Below are 13088 nucleotides of genomic sequence, written 5' to 3'. Positions count from 1 at the left end.
GTTTGTCTAATATATATGCTAGAAAATGCAAACTAATCCATGGTGGCAGAAAAGCAGATCAGTGATTGCCTGGAAAAGGCAAGGAGAGCGAGGAGGGGGAAATTAATTATGAAGGGGCACAAGGAAACTTCTGGAGAGTGATGTATATATTCATTATGTTGATTGTGGCGGCGGCTTTACAGATGCATCCACACATCAAAATACATCCAGTGGATCACTTTAAGGATGTGCAGCTTCTTGCGTGTAAATTATGATTCAATAAAACAATTACAAAAGGAGGGGAAACGAATTTTATTCAGATTATTAAATGATGTAATACCCAGTGGCTCCCATTCATCTCTGTGGTGTTTGGTGGAACTTTTACTACAAAGGGTGGAGGGTGGGGCTCACGCCTGTGCCCCGGAACCGGTGCCATCCACCCCCTCAAACACTGACCAGGGCCAGACAAGCCCCTTCCTGTCATCCTTCCCCTCCCACCCCGCAGCATGCTGGCACATATTTTCCTACCTGAGAGCTGGGGGGAGGGGAAGCTTTGGAAGTAGCCCTGGGGAAGCAGGTGGCTGGGGGAGGGGAGGAGGGGCTCACCTGCATCACCTTGATTGAAAGGCTGTGCTTGGCCTGCGCCTGACTCTCATGGCAAAGTCCCCGGGACGAGGTGGCCTGCTCTCCCCTCCGCCCCCAGAGGCGGCTGCTGATCCTGAGGCTTGCTCTGCCCAGCATCCCCAGTTATTCCCCTGAAAAGCCTGCTGACGACTCATGTCACCCAGATAGGATGCCCGCTGGCCACCAACTGCGCCTCAGAGTACGGGCATCTCTGAGCCCAGATGGGTGGGTGGGTGGGGGGGGGTTCATGGAGCAAGTTTAAGGGTGAGAGCAAGAGCTTTAAAGCCAGAGACCAAATCTGGACCTTGGCGGTGCTGACTCTTCCCAGAGAGTTAACACAACCTCTCTGACCCTCAGTGCCCCAGGGGGTAAAATGTACTCCTTGAAGGGTCACCGTGAAGATGAAATATTAATAATAGCTGTGGAAGGACAGGATGGGTCCATGTTCAAGGACAGATAATAGACTGAAAGTTATCCACATCAAATCCCCCAAACCTGTGATATAACCTTACTTGGAAAAAGGGTCTTGCAGACCAGATTACATTAAAGGGTCTGAAAATGAGGAGATAATCTAGAGGGCCCGGGTGGGCCCTAAACCCAGTGACAGGTGTCCTTCAGAGAAAAGCTGAGGGAGATTGAGACCAAGAGAAGTTGCCGTGAGGCCGGGAGCAGAGGCTGGAGCGCTGGCTGCACCGGAGCTGGAGGAGGCAAGGATGGGATCTCCCCCGGAGCCTCTGGAAGGAGCGTGCTCTCGCCCACGTCTTGATTTTGGACTTCTGGCTTCCAGAACTAGGAGGAAATGAACGTCTGTGGTTTTCAGCCACCCAGGTTGCAGTAACTTGGCTACAGCAGCCACAGGAAAGTAACACAGGTGCTTTGGGACAAAACAAATCCGAGCTTCATTCAGTGCCAGGCCATCAGAGCCGGGCTCCCCAGGGACCCCTCACTCAGCATGACGGACGTGTCAGGCCAGGTCATTCTCTGTTGCTGTACTGAGGGTAAGTCGAACCGGCACATTTAATTAACCTGATGGAAGGGCGCCTGGGTGGCTCAGTCGGTTAGGTGTCTGCCCTCTGCTCAGGTCATGATCCCGGGGTCCTGGGATCAGCCGGGTGTCAGGTTCCCTCCTCACTGTGGAGTCTGCTTCTCTCTCTCTCTCTCTCTCATCAAAAATAAAATCTTAAAAAAAATAAATAACCTGATGTAAGCTTGTCACATGTTATGCATTCAACAAATGGCTGGGTTTTTTTTTAAGTTATTAATCATTTATGCATTGGTACTATTTTTAGCACAATCTTAATTAGCATGATAAACACTTAACACAATGCCTGGCACAGATTAGGGCCAAAATAAGATAGAAATGGTGGTGATAAAATAGAGTGACATATGGAAAGTTCTTAGCATGGTGCCTGGCCCACAGAAGATGATCAAACAAACAAAAAAAGATGATCAAACAGTATTACCTTCATTCCTTCTTCTCCAAAGCCACAGAGGGAGTTAGAAGCTTTTGGATGAGAGCCCAGGTCTCCTGTCTCATAGTCTAGAATAATCTGTTTTGCTGTGTCATTCACTGAGCCCCCACCCACCCTCTGTACTAGACAGGCTCTGACAGGGATCATGTTGCATAACAAACAGCACAGGCTCTCGCTGACTTACAATCGTGGCATTTATTCTCATGCTCCCGGGGGCCGGCTGAGCTGTGGTTTGGCTGGTCTAGGCTGGACCCGGCAGGGCTACTGCATTCTGGCTACATGATGGGCTCAGATCTGCCTCCTGGGTGGTCATTCTGGAGCCCACCCTGATGGGGCAACGGCCACCCTGAGCATCTCTTGCTCGTGTCAGGTCAGAGGAACACAAGAAATACAGCCACTGATGCATGCATATTTAGGGCCTCTGCTCAGGTCACACCTGCCAACTTTGCCTCGGTCAAAGCAAGCCACATGGTCAAAGCAAGCCACATGGTCAAAGCCACATGGTCAAGCTCCACATGGGTAGATGGGATGTTCTAGGACAGTGGGAAGAAGGAAGGGGAGAGAATGTCTGCTGAACAGTACTCCAAAGTCTCCCGCCCTATTCCAGGAAGGACCTGCATTAAAATACCCGGGATTTGGAGAAAGGAAGCAACGTGGCTGCAGAGAGGAGCAGCCAGTGCAGGCATGGACTGGCTACGGCTCTGCAAGAGCAGAGAGGAGGGGGAGGGGGCCGAGAGCAGAGAGCGACGGGTGGGGGGGCGGGGGGGGAGAAGTGGATGAAAGTCCGAGCTTTGGAAGTATCCCTGGGGATGCCAGCAACTTGGGTCCCGACACACTGGCTGTCCCCTTCCTCTGGTCTCTTTTCTGCAGCCTCCCCCCACCTTCCAGTCTGGGACCACAGATGCTCACTCCACCTGCAACTCCTATCAATATCTAATTAAGTCTAATTGGGCAACAGGAAAGGACAGAGGCAGAAAATGCGGCCAAAATAATAAATAGGGTCTAGCTGCGATTGATCAACCCCTGACCACAGGCCGGGCAGGGCTCCTGAGCCAGGAGCTAAATTCTCTGGGAAATTATTCCTTTGCTGGAATTAACTCATGTGGGTCTCAGGAATCTTTGAGGGAGGCTCTATGACATCACCATGTGGTGTGATGCAAGGGCCAGAGACCTGCTTGTCCCCAAACACCACCGCATCTCCACCCCACCTTTGTCTGAACTGCCCTGGCCCCTAGGGCATCCCTCGGGCTCTGTCTCGCCCTCCGTAGGTGGGCTGTGGGACTGCAACGCCTCATCTCGCCTCCACCCCCTTGGAGTAAAAAGAGCCCTTTATAGTTTGCGGGTTTTCCCCTATCTACAGTCCTCAGTAAAATCTACCAGATGTACGTCACATTCATACTATGCATCAGATGCCTTGAGGGGCACTGAGGTGCCACCGTGAACAAGAAAGACACAAACCTCGTCTACGCGCTCACATCTGACGGTTTAGTGCACAGACGTTAAAACGGGCAACACGTTCTGTGGCCACCGCTAGGCCGGGATGCACAGGCGGCCCTGGGAACACAAAGATGGGCCACTGGTCATCAGAGCGAGCTTCCTGGAGGAGGTGACATCTAGTGGAGACGGTGGTCTGGACTGGGTGTTGGCCGGATGAAGGGATTAGGGCAGGGGCAAGGACAGCGGGGTCAGGAGCTAGTCCAGGGAGAAGAGGTGGTTGTGCTTGCAGTCCCTGGGGCCCCGTAGGCCAAGTGCTCGGCCCAGGGCCTGGTGCACATGGTGGGAACTCAGGAGGCGTCAGCTCTCTGTAGCCTTACGTTTATACCTATTATCCGGATTCCCAACTGCTCTGAGTCATTCGGGACAGGAACTCGTGAGGAAACCAGAGCTCAGAGCAAGTGGAAGCTGCCTATGGTCAGGGGGTGGGCTAGTGGGGGGTCTGGCCTCCCCCAGGGAGGCCACGTCAAGGGGAGCCCAGGGATTGATCGCAGGGGTCAGGGGATTCTGAGTAACAGCCTTGGCTCTGCTAGGAAACCACCCCCTCTCGCTGGAAGGCTGCCTCCCGTCCCCGGCCTTGGTGTTCCCAACTGGAACAGGGTCCCTTCTAGGCCCTGGGATCACCAGGAGTCACTGCAAATGAGGACGATTTTCAGGCTGCTGTGAAGAAGCGAGCTCGATCCTTGTTCCCTCCCGGCCACGTGTCTGCGTGATGGACACTTCCTCCGCTCCCCACACCCCGCGTCCCCCTGATCCAGAGGAGAGGGGCAGGGCGAGGGCTCTGGAAGGCAGAGCTGTGCCATCATGCGCAGGACCCTCCAAAAGCCATGTGGCCCATCCCAGCATAGTCCAATGTTACTGGGTGGCTTCACAGACTCCCTCAACCTTCTCAAGCCTCAGTTTCCCCATCTGTATTATGAAGAAAGTCATTGCTACTTCTCTTCCTCCCAAGATTCTTTGGAGGATTGGCACGGGAATGAGAGGGCCCGGTGGCCAGCCCCTCCCTAACCAACCCGGGGACCATCCGGCAAGGTCTTCCCCTAGCCTTCTGCCACCGCGGGCCTGGGTTCTGTCCCCTTGGGACTCCTCAGGGAGACATCCTGCCTGTGGCTTCCTGGACAGAAAATCCCTGGCCAGAAGCTGCCTTCCAAGGGCAGTGAGTCTCCCTCGAGATCTTGGCTGGGAGGTGGAGACAAGAGCCACCTGTGGTTCCCAGAGACCCTGGGGGATGGCGCTGGCCGTCTCCCTGCTGCTCCCCATGACCAGAGGCCTCACGTGTCCCCAAGTCACCACTGTGCTTGACACATCTGACCCACCTTCCAGGTGTGCTGCCCACCGGCCACCACCATCTCACTCTTGTGCGCTCCTGGCAGCACGGAGGGCTCAAACAGTTCGTTCTCCCCAGCACTTCTCCACCCAGGGCACAGCAACGTGGACGGAGCAGGCCTCTGGAGGACCGGGATCGCCTCCTGCCGAAGTCATAGTAGAAACACGCAAGGCCGAGGCAGGGAGGCAGCTGGGCGCCGCTTTCCCGTCTGCCCGTCTGTCCCCCCTGCAGCCTGGCCGTGCGTCTCCGCTGGCCCCTGCACCTGCCAGCTCCCCGCGTGGTCAGGGGATGTCAATGGGGAAAAAGGAAAAGGAAAAACAAAAGCTGATGGCTTTCTGATGCCTGCTGACACAGATTCACGTTACACTTACTTTTCCTTTTCCTGCGTGGAGGAATCGGTTGGATCATTTTCACCAGAGCCTGCCCTTTGTCGTTAGCTAAGGGTCAGTGGCTGTGTTGAGCTCTTCACACGCTTTATCTCATTTAATTTTCGGGGCTGCACTACAAAGTTGGTACCATTAGACACACCATTTACGGGGGAGGAAATTGAGGCACAGAAAGGTTAAGCGATTTGCCCGAGGTCACACAGCTACGGAGGCCCGGAAATAGGCTGCCAAGCCAAGACTGACTTCAGGGTCCTTGCTCCACTGCCTCACTGCACGTGGTTCCCGCCACACGGTTCACAGCAGAAGGGAAGGACTACTCATTAGAACAAACGGGGTCAGTGATTTCCCCAAAACATGCCCGGCCACAGTTCCATCTTAACTGGGCACCCCAGGCAGTTAGGAAAAAAGCATTGGGATTAAGGTAAGCAGGTGAGGCAGGATCCTGCAGGATTAGATCTTACCTTTATTTAAAATTTTGATATTTTGCTCATCATAGGTTTTTTTTTTTTTGCATTAAATTTGGTATCTTAAAAGATTGCATTAAAATAGAATTTCCCTTACACTGACTTTTTTTTTTCCCTTACATTGAGATTTTTGATACCCCCTGCAATTTTGCCCTGGAGGGGACCGCCCCTCACTCAGGCCCTGGCGCTGAGTTACAAAGCCCCACCTTGGCATCCATGCTGGGTCAGGAGCAGGTAATGTGAGCATGAATACAGAGCCCCCACCTTGAGCCCAAAGCCTGGTGGAGGTGGGGGGGGGACGGTAAATAAGTAGATGTGATTTGTGGGGAGCAGCACCTAGTAGCTTTAAGGACACCTGTCATCAGTGCTGGGCCAGAGTCCTGCCCCTTTACCCTACTAGCTGAGGGAGCTCAGGCAAGTCACTGAACTTGCCCGGGCCTCAGCTTCCTCAGCTTTAGAATGAGATAAATGGCAGTACGTAGCTCACATGGGGGGGGGGGGTGCATGCAGCAGTCCACACAAAGCAGTTAGAGAACACTGAACCAAAGGACACTCTCACTGTGTGGTGGCTGGCGTTGTCATCATGATCTTGTGAATAGTGAGTGTGAGCACCTGGCGAATCCGGAGGCGGGAGAGCTGGAGAGGGCTGGAGTCACCTGCTGGTGAGGTTGGGGGGAGGCAGGACTCCAGGTAGAGCTCCACCAAGATTTTGGTTTGGAGCAGGTGGGGAGGGCGTGGTGTACTGCAGAAAGGATATGACGGCAGCCTCCCCAGATAGTTTTCTAAGTTAATCAACTTATTTTTAATTGTGGCAAAATATACATGACATGAAATGTGTCACTGTAACCATTTTTATGAGTGTAGTTCGGTGGCATGAAATACAGTCACACTGTTGTGCTACCATCATTGCTGTCCGTCTCCAGAGCTCTTTTCATCTTGCTAAACTGAAAGTGTGCACCCGTTAGATACTAAAACATGGAAAGAGAGACGTAAGGTTGGAGGATGGATGGATGGGATGGACGGACAACGGGTGGATGGGTGGACAAACGGATGGCTGAGCACAGTTGGGTGGATAGAAGGACGAAGGTCAGTGCCAGCACGCAGGTGCATGGATTGACAGAGTCAGATGGGATATGGTCCAATCCCAGAGTAGCTCACAGCCTCGTAAGGAGAGAGGACAAGCCCTCCCTAGAAAGAGGGTCCACACTGGACAAATGCCACCAGGAGGGCATGATGATGCCAGCTGAACACGCAGACACCACCAGCCTTCCCAGCAGCCCTGTAACCAGGTGGTGAGTGCTGATGAGTGTCTCCTTCTCAGGTGGAGGTAAGAGGAGCCGGGCCCTCGAGACCGAGGCCGTAGCCTATGCAGAGGCCAGAGACAGGAAAGCAAAGGACAGACAGGCCATTCTTGTTTGAAAAGTAAAGCACTGCCAGTTGTTAATCAGGTGACACCAGGTTGCCTCACCTCCCCTGAGCCTCAGTTTTCAGAACTGTGAGGGTTATGATGGCATCAGTCTCTGGCCTGGTTGTGAGAATCGAGTAAGAACACAAAGCATGAAGCTCAAAGTTCTCAGAAAGTACCATCTCTTCTGAACTGCCCGCCCACCCTCGGGTCCCCTCCTCCTGGGGTGTGCAGGCTGCCTTTGGCCAGTCTGGGAGGGGCCCCTGGCACCACACAGGACTGAACCCCAGGGCAGCCAGGCCACTGACTTCCTCCTGGGAACCCCCCACCCCCAGTGCCGATTGGCTGAGGTTCCCCCCTCGAACCCCTTCATTATTCTCCAACATGCACCTGCCTTCACTTTATTCATGAAGATTTGCATCGATTTTGCCATAAACCGTTATGAATTCAGCTTGTGGAAAAAATAACATTGATCCTCTGCCTCGTAATTTGTCTCTGGGCTGCAGGGCCTGCTAATGGCTTTCCCAGAGATTTATGTCGGGGGGGTAGGGGGGGGCAGGGGACATGGCTCCAGTCACCCACTCCACACCGCCACCTTTGCTCTTAGGGTTTTCTTTGGGGACCTGGTCCCTTTGGTTGAAAATGGTCCGGTTTAGCGATGCTGGACCAGAGGCCCTGCCGGCTGTCACCTGCTCCCTGCAGGGGAAGGGAGGAGAGATGGAGGTGGGGGAAGGAGGAAGCCCAGAGAGCCAAGCAAGGCAGGGAAGTAACGTTCCCCGAGCGGCCTCCACAGGCCCTAGTGCTCTGAACTTCTCCTACCTTCTGTGAACTTCGTAAGGACAGAACCGGTGTCCTTAGCTCCATGTGTAACGAGAAACTGAGCTCGGAGAGGCTGAAGCCACGGCGAGAGCCACACACATGCAGGGGCTCGGGCCAGTGCTGCAGCCCAGATGGGGCCGAGATGCGGCTTCCTTCCTGCCGGGGCACCCGGAGAGTCACCCTGCCCCGCATCGCCTGCCACGCGCTGCGCCCTCGCCGACAGCCTGGGCAGAGCGGGTGTCTGTCGCTTGCAGGAACCTCCTCCACCGCTCTCTTCCCCTCCTTGGAGACCTCGGGCAGGGCAGCCGGGAGTCGGGGAAAGGCTCCGTACCCACCGGAGGAGCAGGAGGGCCGCTGCGACCTCGGCCGCTGGCCTTCATCACCCTGTCGTCACCGTAACGGCCGCTGACCGAGCTCTTGCTGTGCGCCTGGTGCCACCGTCACACTCGTTCGACTCGCTCGCCTACACCTTAAAACAGCTCCGTGGGGCAGGCAGGACCGTTACAGATGAGCAGACGGGGCCCCAGAGGCCAGTTACCTGCTCGGGGTCCCCACAGGTAGTAAGCGCAGGATCCGGACTCAAGCTCAGGCGGGTGATGCTTCCCTCTGGGTGCTCGGTCCCCGCTCGCAGGTGCCTCTGCCTCCCGTTCGCCTGGAAGGACGCAGAGGTCGTGGGAGTTGCGCGTGGGGCAGGTGCCGCCGACTCCACCCGCGCCCCTCCACCTCCGTGCACTGTTTTCACAGACCCCCAGGTCTTTCCCTTGCACTTGGGCCCGGGGACGACGCACGAGGGGGGCCGCGGCGGGTCCCGCGAGGAGAGCAATGGCCCCCGGCTCATCCGGCTCATCGGAGCGCGGGGCTGGCGGTCTTCGGCTGGGCGCTGCCCCCGACCCCCCCCCCGCCCCCTCGTGCTCCGCTTCTCCGCGTGTGCACCAAGAGCGAAGGGCGGCCAGGCTTGGCCGGAGGTGCCGGCCCGGGAAGCCCTGCGGCGCCAGCGGCTCTGGCCCAGGCCAGGACTCCCCGAGGAAGGGGCGCTGCGGCCAACCTCGGGCGCTCTCCTTCCGCTCGCCTCGCACGGTCCGCCCACAGGCAACCGCACCCCGGATCCCGGATCCGTGCAGGCGCGCTGTCGCGGTGCAAACCCCCGCCTTGGGCCTCCCAGGATCTCCCAGCCCCCGGGGGGGCGGGGGGCGGACAGGAGGCTTGGACTCTGCTGCCACGGTCCATGCTGGAGGACGTGAGCGGCTCGGGGGGGGGGGGGGGGGGGGTAGCGGGGGAGGGGAGGCGAGGCGGTGGGGAAGGTGGGGGGAGGTGGGGTGCGGGAGAGGGAGGGGAGGCGGGGTCGGGGGGAGGGGTGGGGAAGGGAAGGCAGGGGAGAGGGTGGGGGAGGAGTGGGGAGGGGCGGTGGAGGAGGGGAGGGTCGTGGGGGGCGAGGGTGGGGGAGGAGGGGGGTAGGGAAGAGGGGGAGGGGGAGGTGGGGTCGGGGGGAGGGGGGGAAGGGGAGGGTGGGGGAGGGGTGGGGAGGGGCGGTGGAGGAGGGGAGGGTCGTGGGGGGCGAGGGTGGGGGAGGAGGGGGGTAGGGAAGAGGGGGAGGGGGAGGCGGGGTCGGGGGGAGGGGTGGGGAAGGGGAGGCAGGGGAGAGGGTGGGGGAGGGGTGGGGAGGGGCGGTGGAGGAGGGGAGGGTCGTGGGGGGCGAGGGTGGGGGAGGAGGGGGGTAGGGAAGAGGGGGAGGGGGAGGCGGGGTCGGGGGGAGGGGTGGGGAAGGGGAGGCAGGGCGAGGGTGGGGAAGAGGGGGAGGGACGTGGGGGAGGGGCGGTGGGGGAGGGGGTGGGAGGAGCGGGGGCAGTGGAGGAGTGGGGGGAGGCAGGGGCGAGGGTGGCGGTGGGGGAGGGGAGGGGAGGGGGTGGTGGGGGAGGGTCGGCGGCTTGAAGCAACCTGCTTTGGAGGAATGGCTGGCAAGGGCTGGGGGCATCGGCCGCGTGGTGACCAGGTCTCCCCCTTCCCCTCTCCCCTCCCCCTTCCCCCCCCCACCCCTTCCCGCTCCTCCCCCCTCTCCCCCCCCTTGTCTTCACGCCCCGCCCCCGGACCACAGGCCGAGCTCGCAACACACCCGGCTCCGGGGCCAAAGTGCGCTGCGGTCGAGGCGCAGCCTGGGCTGCTGCGCCAACAGGGGCTGACGGCGTCGCGGTCCTGCGTGACGGTGGGTCCCGGGCAGATAAGGAAGCGTCACGCCGCCGTCCGCACGTGGCCGAGCGTCGGCACCAGCAGGCAGGGCCCAGAGCGGAAGTGGAGGGTGCTTCTTGTTCTTTTAAGGTATGACCCCGGAAGTAGCTCCCGTACCTTCGTCTGAAGTCTCATTGGTCAGAACGCCGTCACGTGGCCACATGTAGCCGCACAGGAGCATGGGAAGTGTAGTCTCCGGCTGGTGACCGTGTGGCCCCCGCGCAGGCTGGCAGTTCCATTACAAAAAGAAAAAGAAAGCAGTTGAATGTCGGAGACCATCCCCTGTGACAGAGTCAGGCGCTGCGCACAATGGAGGACGGAGGCTCGGAGAAGGTAAATGAGTCGCCCAAGATGAGCAAGAGGGAGAGAGCGGACCGGGTCCAGGGCCCACGTGTGTAGCGACCGTGTGCGTCTGCCTCGTGGGCACAGGCCGGTTCCCAGCATAGTGCTCACACGTAACAGGACTTCAGTCAAGGTTGCTTCCCCTCGGCCCTAGCCCTAGAGAGCCAGGTCCCAAAGAAGCAGGTTGAGGGGCCCTGCCACTGTCCTCACCCACGCAGGTAGGTTATGAAAAGGAAGTGCAGCAAATAATACTTTTCTAGAACATCGTGAGGCGGTCTAGCCAAATGACATCCTGGATCCTTGATATTTTGGGAAAATAGCATGTAGCCGGGTTTCTCAGAGTGGGTTCTGCAAACACCATTTGGCTTACAGAGCCCGGGGATTGGCATTGACCTTGATGTGCACCAGAGCTTGACAGCCGTGGGTGTGGCATTTACCTGGCACATGGTTACCTGTGGGCACAATCCCAGGCGGTAGGCGGGCAGGACAAGTGCAGCCTCTGGCTTGTGAACCAGATGGATCTGGGTTCAAACTCAAGCTCTACCACTTGCCAGCCTTGTGAGTCTGGACAGAGTACTGCAGCATTGTGGCCTCAGTGTCCTCATCTGGTAAATGGGCGTGAAAATGCCTGCCTCCCCGGATGGTCCTTTCGTTCGGTAAATATATGTTGAGCACACACCACGTGCTAAGTCCTGCCCTAGGCATTGAGCAGAACACGTCGGACCTGCTCTCATGAGCTCATGTGATGGTGGGGAGACCGAATAGGCCGGGAAAATGAGTAACGTGCAGTGTTTGCTCTTCACTTGTAAGTGTTACAGACCAAAGTGAAGCAGGGACAAGGCAATTGGATCCCCGCAGACATAGGTGAGGTGTCCAAAGAAGGCTCCACGGAGGTGACATTTAAGGGAGTCACACCACTGCTCAACAGCAGCAGCATTGTCAGGGGAGGGATTAGCATGGTCTGAGGCAGGAAGAGGCCTGGGAGCCGATGTGGCTGGAGCAGAGAGAGCAAAGGGGGAGAGCAGGACGGGGTGGGGCTGGGGGGCACTGAGGGGACAGACGATAAAGGGCATCCAGAAGCTATGAGGCTTTAGCCCTATAGTTGTTGGGACCGAAGCCCTTGGAGGGTTCTGTGCAGAGAAGTGGCATCACTGAGCTTATCTGTCACCAGAATCCTCTGGGAGATACGCAGAGGCTGCTCCCCGTGCTAAGAGGCATGCCGGGAAGCCGGAAGCCGAGGCAGTGGTCCGGCAGGGAGAGCAGCGCTGAGATCTGATGAGATGGCGTGATCTGATCAGATGGCCTGGCTGGCATCGCTCCCCCCCGTGCCAGCTCATGGGGCTTGTGATGGCCACCCCAAAGCCCTGCACACACAGGAGAGCACCCAGCTTTCCCACTTGAGGGAAGTGCCCAGGCCCCCTGGAAGCTTTGGCAAGAGTTTCTCGGAGCCCAGGCCTCTCAGTGTTGGGCCTGCTCCCCACGGCACCTGGGCTGGCGTGTGCGCCTAGGGAAGGGGCTGCGCAGTGGTATCTCGGTCATGCAGACCTCTCGCGTGGATGCATCGGCTCAGTGGAATTTTCCCACCAACAGAGCACACGGAATTAGCTGGATCGCCTGTCACAGTCACTTGGACACGCTGCAGACCCAAACCCAGGAAGGGGGGATGGAGCTCAGGTGGTCTCTGGCAGCCTCTGCCAGGGTCCCTCGTGGGTCTCTGCGTCGGCCTCTTGCAGCCCCAGCGCACTGTCGGTGTCCGCCCCGCCCCTCCGCCTGCCCAGTCCCCTGCTGCGTGCCGGGAGGGGAGGTGGAGGCTTGGGGAGAGGAGAGGGCTACTGGCTGTGGACCTGCCCGAGCACCTGCGTGGCGCTCCCTGCGTGTGTGCGTGTTAGGCTGGATACCTGAGCATGAGGGCGAGTGTCGGGAGGTGGGCCTTCCTCTTCAACTTCCCGGTTTACCTGCGTGGGCGCCTGGCTGCACGTGCGTGTCTATCTTTCCTTCAGCATCATCGGTGCAGGTGGGTATAGGGGTGCGTCTGTGCATGGGGACGGTGCCTCTGTGCGTCTGGGTGTGTGCCTCTGTTTTGGGACCTGTGTTATGGGTCCTTGTTCGTATGCTCACGCTGCTGCTAAGGCAAGCCTTGGGTGTTTGTCTGTCCGTGAGTGTGTGTGTGTGTGTGTGTGTGTGCATTCATGACTGTAGGAATGCGCGTCTGTGCCCACACCTCCAGGGCCGAGCCTTTCCCTCCTGAGGTGCAGGGACCCTGACTGTCCCGTCGGTGGCTCCAAGGGCCCCTTGTCCCCTAGGAAGGCATGACCTGCATGGACAGCTGAGGCACATGAATCCTTTGAGCAATTTGATTTTGTTCCTACTTTTGCTCTTACTGCGGGGACTGAGGTCAGCACTGGTCCACAGAGAGGCACTTCCATGCCAGAGGAGCAAGACGGAGGACACAGGTGAGGAGAGAAGCAAAGTTGGGGCGGGGGGACAGAAGAAAAAGGAACAGGTGACCGAGAACAACGGTTGAGTGACACAGCCCCAAAGGGACAAGTTGAA

At 58.0% G+C, this 13088-nt stretch overlaps 1 long non-coding RNA gene across 4 annotated transcripts; it reads right to left on the bottom strand.

The window, feature by feature from the left end:
* Nucleotides 1-284: 284 nt before the first annotated feature.
* On the bottom strand, nucleotides 285-7447 carry LOC129513309 (uncharacterized). 4 transcript variants are annotated; one of them, XR_008665223.1, is made up of 4 exons: nucleotides 4886-7447; nucleotides 3534-3629; nucleotides 1630-1782; nucleotides 285-1477 (listed from the first exon to the last, which is right to left on the bottom strand). It is a non-coding gene; the product is annotated as an uncharacterized LOC129513309 (long non-coding RNA). The 4 variants fall into 4 exon arrangements; XR_008665222.1 differs by having other exon boundaries at nucleotides 285-1392; XR_008665221.1 differs by having other exon boundaries at nucleotides 285-1782; nucleotides 4886-5038; nucleotides 5268-7447.
* Between the last annotated feature and the right edge of the window lie 5641 nt (nucleotides 7448-13088).

Source organism: Nyctereutes procyonoides, unplaced genomic scaffold (genome assembly GCF_905146905.1).
Source record: "Nyctereutes procyonoides isolate TBG_1078 unplaced genomic scaffold, NYPRO_anot_genome, whole genome shotgun sequence".
NCBI lineage: Eukaryota > Metazoa > Chordata > Mammalia > Carnivora > Canidae > Nyctereutes > Nyctereutes procyonoides.
This window is presented reverse-complemented; position numbering and strand designations above follow the sequence as displayed.